Below are 12,112 nucleotides of genomic sequence, written 5' to 3'. Positions count from 1 at the left end.
TTGAGGGTTAAGATTGAGGGTTAAGATAGGAATTGGAATTGACCCAAGATGGTGACAGGTCAACTCTGCTAGTATTTGCTGGTCAGGCGCGAAAGAGCAGGAGGAGGATTAAGGATTAACGGGTATAGGATTTAGTGGGCTGCTGCTGATGATTTTCAAAAGTGGACTACGGTGATGTTGAGTTTGAAAACGGCTGGACGAAGAAGAAGAAGAAGAAGAAGACTGCTCAGTTCTGTTAACTCCTGGGTTATAGCAGCATGTACACGACGATGATAATGAAACAACTGAGAGAAGAGCAGCCTCGAGTGTTTGGGGCTTTGGTGATTGAACGTATGAATCACAACTCTTAGGCAAGTACTGATTTGTTGTTGGGGTAGCAATACCCTACCTGTCTGTCGCCATGCCAACACCCACATCACATGATATCATTTTAAGACAAAGGATGCAGGGAGGTATTCTTGTGCAGACACATAACCCGAGATTTATGTTTGCCTTTATCAAACAAGCCTTTTTCCTCCACAGTGGCGATGATAACTATCACTAAGTTATAATGTAGGTAAGATGACTGTGCAGTGTCGCGCTGCTCTGTTGCCATGGTAGCATCACTGTCGACCCTGCAGTGTTTCTCTGTAGAGCTACAGCTCTTGTTGAGTCTTGTCCCCGATGGTTTAGCTCCTCCCACAGTAGAACAAGACAAACATGTACACTGTAGGCAGCCACCCATCGGTGCCTCACTGTCACCTAAAGTATGTCAACACTTTTGCTTGTTCAAATCAATTTATTATTCCTGTGTTGTGCATTCTGGCCCATCCCACATGGGATTATGATAGTTTTACACATTTTTTTTTTTTTTTTTTTACAAAAGTCTTTGACAACACCTGTTAATGATTGAATCGGGCTGTTTATCAGGCTTTTGGCGAGACCCCCTTATTTCCAGTGAAGAGCAATCCAGCAAACCAAGACATTTTGGACAATGCTGTCACTCCAATTTTGTGGTATCAGTTTGGGGAAGGCCCTTTTCTTTTGCCCCTGTGCGCAAAAGCAAAGACTACAAAAACGAGTTTGGTGGGGAAGAACCGGACCGGCCGGCACAGAGCCCTGAACCTCAACCCCATCGAGAACAGAGATCGTGAGCCAGCTCTTCTTGTCCAACATCAGTGACTGACCTCATGAATGTTCACATAGAAACACTTCAAGAAGCTGTTATAGCTGAAAAAGAGGGAACGACTGGGTTAGGGTTAGGGTCCTATGTTCCCCCGGGTCCTTTTGGGTGAACAGCGGGGAACAAAGAACCCTTTTTTAGAGAAAGGGGAACATAGATACGGTCCAGGGTTTCCTCCGCTTTCTGGTTTCCTCCCACCATCAAAACGTTTATGAATGTTAGACACATTTGGTCAGGTGATCCAACCTCCATCTGACCTCTAACTGTAATTTGTTGTGCAACTTCAGTGATATATTAATGACCATGAAGACCTTTTCCTTCCTTTTCATGACAGTTTCAGACGTCCCAACACTTTTGTCCATATAGCATATCAGCAGAAAGTAAATACAGTCAAACACAAACAAACAATAAATCAAACGAAACATTCGGTATTGTATGTTAAGTATTGATTTTAAGTTTAAAATGTCTCATGCCCCAAGTGCACAAAAAAAGAAGAAAACATTCATATGAAAACAACCAACTCCGTCTTTGTGCGTCATTCATATTCACAACAAGGTCCTCTGCAGTTCCAAGTATAAAGGACAATACAAAAAAATAAGTGATATTCAAGCTGAACAAGTTCTTTCTTCCTCTAGACTGATGTGATAAAAATAAATCAGGTAATAAAGTCTTCTCTTCTCCTCTCTAACCCCCGTCTGTCAGTCAAATAGTTGCCTGTGATTTAATAAACGGTAGTGAAAGCTGTGACATGAGGTCACAGCTGGTGTGTGTGTGTGTGTGTTGTTGTTGTGTGTGTGTGTGTGTGTGTGTGTAATCCTATACTTGCTACCAGGATCCCCATCATCATCACAATGTTGTTTTTCTTTTCACGCAAACTTCCCTGTGTCTCTGGGTCAAATTCTCTTTGCCATAATTGAAACATTCCAAAGACAAATACAGGAAAAAAAAAAAAAAATAATGTTATGTGAAAAAAATGATTGTTGTGTAAATTATTGAGTGTAACCGTCTCACTAAAGGAAAGATAATAAATTGTATTGCACTCACACAAAGTACAGACATCCATACACTGTATATCCTGTCTTTTACATTTCCCACAGTAAGAGCCTTTGTTACAGAGGCTGCATCCTCTGTGGTGAGATTCTGACCCGAGTTAGATCGACAAGGACTAACTAGGGTTAGATGGACTCTTCCACACAGCGGCCCAGATTCCACTGGACCTCCCTGCGAGGGTGTTGGTGGGGCTGTCGGGGTTGGAGAGCAGAGCTTTTTGAAGGAGGCTCCAGTGACTCATTACCCAACAATCCACCCACCCTCATGTCCTCTACACCCCCCAAACATCTCCATCCTTGTCCCTGCCCCTTGTCCTCTGGCTCGGGTAACTGCACACACACACACACGCACACATGCACACATGCACACACAAACACACACTCAGCGTTAACTTGAAGAAAAGAGATTCTGTTTCAGTGACACAGGGATCATGTGGAGCAAACTGCTATGAAAGCTTCCTCTGTGTGTGTGTAGATGTCATAGTGCACGTCTAGCGTGCGCGTTGACATTCACACGTGCACAGTCGCTGCGCTTTATGTGTCGACCCGTTTACTATTTCCTCAGATTTAACGGCACAAGGGTCTCGTCTTTCGCTTTTTAATGTCCCCGCATTTCATGTGAAAACCTGAAATCCTTAACCTCGAGATCCATCTCTCCTGCTGGAGTCGTGCCGTCATGTTTCCACGGGGGTTGTGTAAACCTACACCACTAACTCCTGTTCCCACAGCTCACACAGGTCACACACCCACCTTTTTCACTGGTGCAAACACAACTCTGTGCCCCGTGTTTTAGCAATTGTTTCAGCAGGAACGTGTGTGTTTTTGACAAGCTGTTCATTCAAGGTGACAGCCGTGGGAGATGACATCACTGAGACTTCCTCTGCGGAGTCTAAATTACATTTTCATATACATGATGATTCACAAAAAGGTTTATACATTTAGAGAATTTTCTGTCTCTGCCTTTGTGGGAAAATAGTTTCCCAGAAACTGAAAACGTAATATTATTTTGAGATTAGCAACTTAAAACTCCCAGTCTGTGCTCAGTTTTCCCTGTGAAACAAGGCGTCGGTGTGGCTGCTGGCACAGAGAGAGAAGCTGTATTTGATCGATCAATCAATCAATCAATCAACCAACCAACCAACCAACCAACCAATCAATCGAACAAACAACCCACCAACCAACCATCCAACCAACCAACCAACCAACCATCCAACCAACCAACCAACCAACCAACCAACCAACCAACCAACCAACCAACCATCCAACCATCCAACCAACCATCCAACTAACCAACCAACCAACCAACCAACCATCCAACCAACCAACCAACCAACCAACCAACCATCCAACCAACCAACCAACCAACCAACCAACCAACCAACCAACCAACCAACCAACCAACCAACCAACCAACCATCCAACTAACCAACCAACCAACCAACCAACCAACCAACCAACCAACCAACCAACCAACCAACCAACCAACCAACCAACCAACCAACCAACCATCCAACCAACCAACCAACCAACCCAACCAATCAATCCATCAATCAATCAATCAATCAGTCACATAGTTGGTTGACCCACATTTTAAAAACACATTTAGGGGTCTTGTGCACTTTGTTGTGCACTTTGATGGATTAGCGGTTAGCACTGCTGCCTCACTGCAAGAAGGTGCTGCGTTCAATTCCCAGTCTGAGGACGAGCAATTTTAGTCTCTTTTCACTTTGGTTCACAAAATGATTCTTTCTCCATCCAGAGGATCGAGCCCCGCGACTAAACTAATACTCAGTTTTGTTTTCATATGTTGTAATGTTCTAATCTAAGTGTTGTGAATGGAGCTTAAAGGAGGGGAAATTATAAGAAATGTGCTTTTTTGCGAATTCAATGAAATGTGACTGGCATGACTTTTAATCCTGTTTTCTAGCTAAACTTAAGTCTGCAAAAATTTATGTCATCATTTTACACATGTATTAAAATTGTGATAAATGCTTTTAATGCAAATATGGACAAAACAGTAACACCATGGTGGATAAAACGCAGGTGGGAGCACATGTGTGTTATATCTGTGTTTACATTAGTGAAGTGTGCTTGCACTGCATTTTAAGTAGTGTGCTGTCTAACGTGATTCATTCTGACCTCCAATACAACTGTGGTCTATTTGGCCAAAGGTTGCCACTGTGCTCAGCCTCCGGGCCTCATGCGGACAGAGGGGACCATTGTCGATTTCCCCTGATACTTGGGAAAGACCCTTGAGCCATGAAAAACAGGATTTCCTCTTTCTTTTTAATGCTTCACCCTCCATGTAGCCTTATTCTATAGGGGATTTATCCAAGCAGTCGGTTATATTATGTCACCTAAAGTCTGCAGCTTCTGGAAACAGCAGGTTAATGATTACAAATACAATGTGTGATGTATCACAGTGGTCTTTCTTGAGGACATTTAAGTCTTTTATTCACAAAGTTGAATGCTTTAGTGTGTACATTTTAATTCAAATCATTGGCAAATCACATGATGCTAATTAAGTCTATCAGCTCCACATGACTCTGTGTTTCTGTGTTTAGCTGTTCTGTGTTTTCTGTTTAAGTTCCTGGGCCAGAACAGTGACTGATGTGTTTTAAAGCAAGACCATCCATCCATCCATCCTTCCAGCCATCCTTCATCCTATATCATCCATCCATCCTTCCATCCATCATCCATCCATCTATCATCCATCCATCATCCATTCATTCATCTATCATCCATCCATCCTTCCACCCATCCATCCATCTATACATCCAGCCACCCATCCATCCATAATCCTTCCATCTATCTATACATCCATCCATCTATCATCCATCCGTCCATGCCTACAAACACACATCTATACATACATACATCTATCATCCATCATCCATACACCCATCCATCCATCCACCCACCCATCCATCCATCCACCAATCGATCCATCTATACATCCATCCATCCATCTATCATCCATCCACCCTTCCATCCATCATCCATTCATTCATCTATCATCCATCCATCCTTCCACCCATCCATCCATCTATACATCCATCCATCCATCCATCCATAATCCTTCCATCCATCTATACATCCATCCATCCATCCATCCATCCATCTATCATCCATCCATCCATACCTACATACACACATCTATACATACATCCATCTATCATCCATCCATCATCCATTCATTCATCTATCATCCATCCATCCTTCCACCCATCTATCCATCTATACATCCATCCATCCATCCATCCATCCATAATCCTTCCATCTATCATCCATCCATCCATGCCTACATACACACATCTATACATACATCCATCTATCATCCATCCATCCATCCATCTATACATTCATCCATCTATCATCCATCCATCATCCATTCATTCATCTATCATCCATCCATCCTTCCACCCATCCATCCATCTATACATCCATCCACCCATCCAGCCATAATCCTACCATCCATCTATACATCTGCCATCCAGCCTTACATCCATCCATCCATCCCTCAGCGTACACAGGTGTCCAGTCCACACCCCGATCATCTGTGATCCACACCCAGCTGTGCAGTGACTTTTGAACAATACACCTCTGCTGTGCTCTGCTATGATTGATGGAGACAGTTGTTGCAGAGTCAATACCACACTGCTGAGATGATCGGGGAACTGGAGCCAAGCAGAGAAACAGTACGTAGGAGCTGGGACTGCAGGAATGCATTGTGTGGGAACCTGTACTCTTATAAAGGGACTTTCCAGCTTCCTCTGCCTTTTCTCTGTTGATAACGACATTTACAGCTGACAGCACCAAGGTTTATACAGTATTTGATCATTTGTATGTCACATATTTTTCACAACACTCCTCAAACAAAGGTAACTGTGTTACGATATCACCGTAAATACCATAGTGTAAACACAAATCTCCTTTTGACAGTGAGAAAGATAAATTGCAAACAATGTAGCAGACTGTTTGTGCAGGGTGTGGTGTGATTAGTACCTGCTAAGTTGTTTGCTTTGGTGTGACACACAGGAATTCTTGCATCCATTTTTCTTGCTTAGCAATTACTGGACACTTGTAATAATCTCCATACTGAAAATCCCCCTCTCGTCCTTCATGTGCTCATCTATCTTTCTTCCTCATTCCCCTTGATTTTCCTCTAGTGTAACATCTGCAGCAAACTAATTTCTTCTTGCCCCGACAGAGCTGGACCCACTGCCCTGATTACACGTTATTACAGTCATTCATTTCACCTTCAGTTTCATGTCAGGCAAAGTTGATCATGTTTACTGCACCAGCAATCTGATGTAACTTACTGTAACTCATGTGCTGCTGTGATTTTCTTCACTGCTTTTACTTTTGCTTTTACTATTTGTACATTTTTGAAGTGTGTTCATTGCAATGTGTGTTCTTTTATTGTATGGTTGATGATTAAACATATGTATTTAAAGTAGGATTTAATTGGAAACGTAACATTTTTGTGCTGAAATAGTGGGTTAAGGCTAATAAAACCATGTCAAACTGCTTTGGTTTAGTTTGGGTGTGATGATGAACCATACCATACCATACCATACCAAAAAAATGTGAAATGACAGTCACATTAGGCCTAAGTCAGACTAGAGTCCTGAATTTGATGACTTTAGTCTGGACTTGCCAAAATGTAAAGAGAATTGCAACTCGACTTGGACTTTAGCATCAGTGACTTGAGACTTCACTTGGATTTGTGCCTTTTGACTTGAAAAGACTTGCAACTTTCCCCAAAACCCAAAGATTATATAGTATAGTATAAAAAGTGGTCACATTTTGGACGACATAGTATAGTATGAAGTACTACATAGTATAGTATGATGTTTTATCATGTTTTGGACCAAAAAAATGTTTTTCAATAAAATGTTCTGATTTTGGATGACACAGTATAGTATGACGTTTTTGTCAAATTTTGGACCAAATTTTTTTTAGCATGAAGTACTACATAGTATAGTATGATGTTTTATCATGTTTTGGACCAAAAAAATGTTTTTCAATAAAACTGTCCGATTTTGGACGACATAGTATAATATGTCTTTTTGTCAAATTTTGGACCAAATTTTTTTTCTCCAAAAATGGTCACATTTTGGAGACATAGTCATAGTATGACGTAATACATAGTATAGTATGACGTTTTTGTCAAGTTTTGGACCAGAAAAACGCTTTTCAAAAAATTGTCAGATTTTGGACAACATAGTATAGTATGTCAAATCTTGGACCAAATTTTTATTTTTTTTAAATTGTCACATTTTGGACCACATAGTATAGTATGACGTACTACATAGTATAGTATGACGTTTTTGTCAAGTTTTGGACCAGAAAAACGCTTTTCAAAAAATTGTCAGATTTTGGACGACATAGTATAGTATGTCGTTTTTGTCAAATTTTGGACCAAATTTTTTTTCTCCAAAAATGGTCACATTTTGGAGACATAGTATAGTATGACGTACTACATAGTATAGTATGACGTTTTTGTCAAGTTTTGGACCAGAAAAACGTTTTTCTCCAAAAATTGTCAGATTTTGGACGACATAGTATAGTATGTCGTTTTTGTCCAATATTGGACCAAATTTTTTTTCTCCAAAAATGGTCACATTTTGGAGACATAGTATAGTATGACGTACTACATAGTATAGTATGACGTTTGTGTCAAGCTTTGGACCAAAAAAACATTTTTCAAAAAGATTGTCAGATTTTGGACGACATAGTATAGTATGTCGTTTTTGTCAAATTTTGGACCAAATTTTTTTTCTCCAAAAATGGTCACATTTTGGAGACATAGTCATAGTATGACGTACTACATAGTATAGTATGACGTTTTTGTCAAGTTTTGGACCAAAAAAACGTTTTTCAAAAAATTGTCAGATTTTGGACAACATAGTATAGTATGTCAAATCTTGGACCAAATTTTTATTTTTTTTAAATTGTCACATTTTGGACCACATAGTATAGTATGACGTACTACATAGTATAGTATGACGTTTTTGTCAAGTTTTGGACCAGAAAAACGCTTTTCAAAAAATTGTCAGATTTTGGACGACATAGTATAGTATGTCGTTTTTGTCAAATTTTGGACCAAATTTTTTTTCTCCAAAAATGGTCACATTTTGGAGACATAGTATAGTATGACGTACTACATAGTATAGTATGACGTTTTTGTCAAGTTTTGGACCAGAAAAACGTTTTTCAAAAAAATTGTCAGATTTTGGACGACATAGTATAGTATGTCGTTTTGTCAAATTTTGGACCAAATTTTTTTTAGCATGAAGTACTACATAGTATAGTATGATGTTTTATCATGTTTTGGACCAAAAAAATGTTTTTCAATAAAACTGTCCGATTTTGGACGACATAGTATAATATGTCTTTTTGTCAAATTTTGGACCAAATTTTTTTTCTCCAAAAATGGTCACATTTTGGAGACATAGTCATAGTATGACGTAATACATAGTATAGTATGACGTTTTTGTCAAGTTTTGGACCAGAAAAACGCTTTTCAAAAAATTGTCAGATTTTGGACAACATAGTATAGTATGTCAAATCTTGGACCAAATTTTTATTTTTTTTAAATTGTCACATTTTGGACCACATAGTATAGTATGACGTACTACATAGTATAGTATGACGTTTTTGTCAAGTTTTGGACCAGAAAAACGCTTTTCAAAAAATTGTCAGATTTTGGACGACATAGTATAGTATGTCGTTTTTGTCAAATTTTGGACCAAATTTTTTTTCTCCAAAAATGGTCACATTTTGGAGACATAGTATAGTATGACGTACTACATAGTATAGTATGACGTTTTTGTCAAGTTTTGGACCAGAAAAACGTTTTTCTCCAAAAATTGTCAGATTTTGGACGACATAGTATAGTATGTCGTTTTTGTCCAATATTGGACCAAATTTTTTTTCTCCAAAAATGGTCACATTTTGGAGACATAGTATAGTATGACGTACTACATAGTATAGTATGACGTTTGTGTCAAGCTTTGGACCAAAAAAACATTTTTCAAAAAGATTGTCAGATTTTGGACGACATAGTATAGTATGTCGTTTTTGTCAAATTTTGGACCAAATTTTTTTTCTCCAAAAATGGTCACATTTTGGAGACATAGTCATAGTATGACGTACTACATAGTATAGTATGACGTTTTTGTCAAGTTTTGGACCAAAAAAACGTTTTTCAAAAAATTGTCAGATTTTGGACAACATAGTATAGTATGTCAAATCTTGGACCAAATTTTTATTTTTTTTAAATTGTCACATTTTGGACCACATAGTATAGTATGACGTACTACATAGTATAGTATGACGTTTTTGTCAAGTTTTGGACCAGAAAAACGCTTTTCAAAAAATTGTCAGATTTTGGACGACATAGTATAGTATGTCGTTTTTGTCAAATTTTGGACCAAATTTTTTTTCTCCAAAAATGGTCACATTTTGGAGACATAGTATAGTATGACGTACTACATAGTATAGTATGACGTTTTTGTCAAGTTTTGGACCAGAAAAACGTTTTTCAAAAAAATTGTCAGATTTTGGACGACATAGTATAGTATGTCGTTTTTGTCAAATCTTGGACCAAATTTTTTTTTTTTTAATTGTCACATTTTGGAGACATAGTATAGTATGACGTACTACATAGTATAGTATGACGTTTTTGTCAAGTTTTGGACCAGAAAAACGTTTTTCAAAAAATTGTCAGATTTTGGACGACATAGTATAGTATGACGTACTACATAGTATAGTATGTCGTTTTTGTCAAATTTTGGACCAAATTTTTTTTAGCATGAAGTACTACATAGTATAGTATGATGTTTTATCATGTTTTGGACCAAAAAAATGTTTTTCAATAAAACTGTCCGATTTTGGACGACATAGTATAATATGTCTTTTTGTCAAATTTTGGACCAAATTTTTTTTCTCCAAAAATGGTCACATTTTGGAGACATAGTCATAGTATGACGTACTACATAGTATAGTATGACGTTTTTGTCAAGTTTTGGACCAGAAAAACGCTTTTCAAAAAATTGTCAGATTTTGGACAACATAGTATAGTATGTCAAATCTTGGACCAAATTTTTATTTTTTTTAAATTGTCACATTTTGGACCACATAGTATAGTATGACGTACTACATAGTATAGTATGACGTTTTTGTCAAGTTTTGGACCAGAAAAACGCTTTTCAAAAAATTGTCAGATTTTGGACGACATAGTATAGTATGTCGTTTTTGTCAAATTTTGGACCAAATTTTTTTTCTCCAAAAATGGTCACATTTTGGAGACATAGTATAGTACGACGTACTACATAGTATAGTATGACGTTTTTGTCAAGTTTTGGACCAGAAAAACGTTTTTCTCCAAAAATTGTCAGATTTTGGACGACATAGTATAGTATGTCGTTTTTGTCCAATATTGGACCAAATTTTTTTTCTCCAAAAATGGTCACATTTTGGAGACATAGTATAGTATGACGTACTACATAGTATAGTATGACGTTTTTGTCAAGTTTTGGACCAAAAAAACATTTTTCAAAAAGATTGTCAGATTTTGGACAACATAGTATAGTATGTCAAATCTTGGACCAAATTTTTTTTCTCCAAAAATGGTCACATTTTGGAGACATAGTATAGTATGACGTACTACATAGTATAGTATGACGTTTTTGTCAAGTTTTGGACCAGAAAAACGTTTTTCAAAAAAATTGTCAGATTTTGGACGACATAGTATAGTATGTCGTTTTTGTCAAATCTTGGACCAAATTTTTTTTTTTTTAATTGTCACATTTTGGAGACATAGTATAGTATGACGTACTACATAGTATAGTATGACGTTTTTGTCAAGTTTTGGACCAGAAAAACGTTTTTCAAAAAATTGTCAGATTTTGGACGACATAGTATAGTATGACGTACTACATAGTATAGTATGTCGTTTTTGTCAAATTTTGGACCAAATTTTTTTTAGCATGAAGTACTACATAGTATAGTATGATGTTTTATCATTTTTTGGACCAAAAAAATGTTTTTCAATAAAACTGTCCGATTTTGGACGACATAGTATAATATGTCTTTTTGTCAAATTTTGGACCAAATTTTTTTTCTCCAAAAATGGTCACATTTTGGAGACATAGTCATAGTATGACGTACTACATAGTATAGTATGACGTTTTTGTCAAGTTTTGGACCAGAAAAACGCTTTTCAAAAAATTGTCAGATTTTGGACAACATAGTATAGTATGTCAAATCTTGGACCAAATTTTTATTTTTTTTAAATTGTCACATTTTGGACCACATAGTATAGTATGACGTACTACATAGTATAGTATGACGTTTTTGTCAAGTTTTGGACCAGAAAAACGCTTTTCAAAAAATTGTCAGATTTTGGACGACATAGTATAGTATGTCGTTTTTGTCAAATTTTGGACCAAATTTTTTTTCTCCAAAAATGATCACATTTTGGAGACATAGTATAGTATGACGTACTACATAGTATAGTATGACGTTTTTGTCAAGTTTTGGACCAGAAAAACGTTTTTCAAAAAAATTGTCAGATTTTGGACGACATAGTATAGTACGTCGTTTTTGTCCAATATTGGACCAAATTTTTTTTCTCCAAAAATGGTCACATTTTGGAGACATAGTATAGTATGACGTACTACATAGTATAGTATGACGTTTGTGTCAAGCTTTGGACCAAAAAAACATTTTTCAAAAAGATTGTCAGATTTTGGACGACATAGTATAGTATGTCGTTTTTGTCAAATTTTGGACCAAATTTTTTTTCTCCAAAAATGGTCACATTTTGGAGACATAGTATAGTATGACGTACTACATAGTATAGTATGACGTTTTTGTCAAGTTTTGGACCAGA

The sequence above is a fragment of the Microchirus variegatus genome (genome assembly GCF_963457635.1).
Source record: "Microchirus variegatus genome assembly, chromosome: 8".
Classification (NCBI taxonomy): Eukaryota; Metazoa; Chordata; class Actinopteri; order Pleuronectiformes; family Soleidae; genus Microchirus; species Microchirus variegatus.
This window is presented reverse-complemented; position numbering follows the sequence as displayed.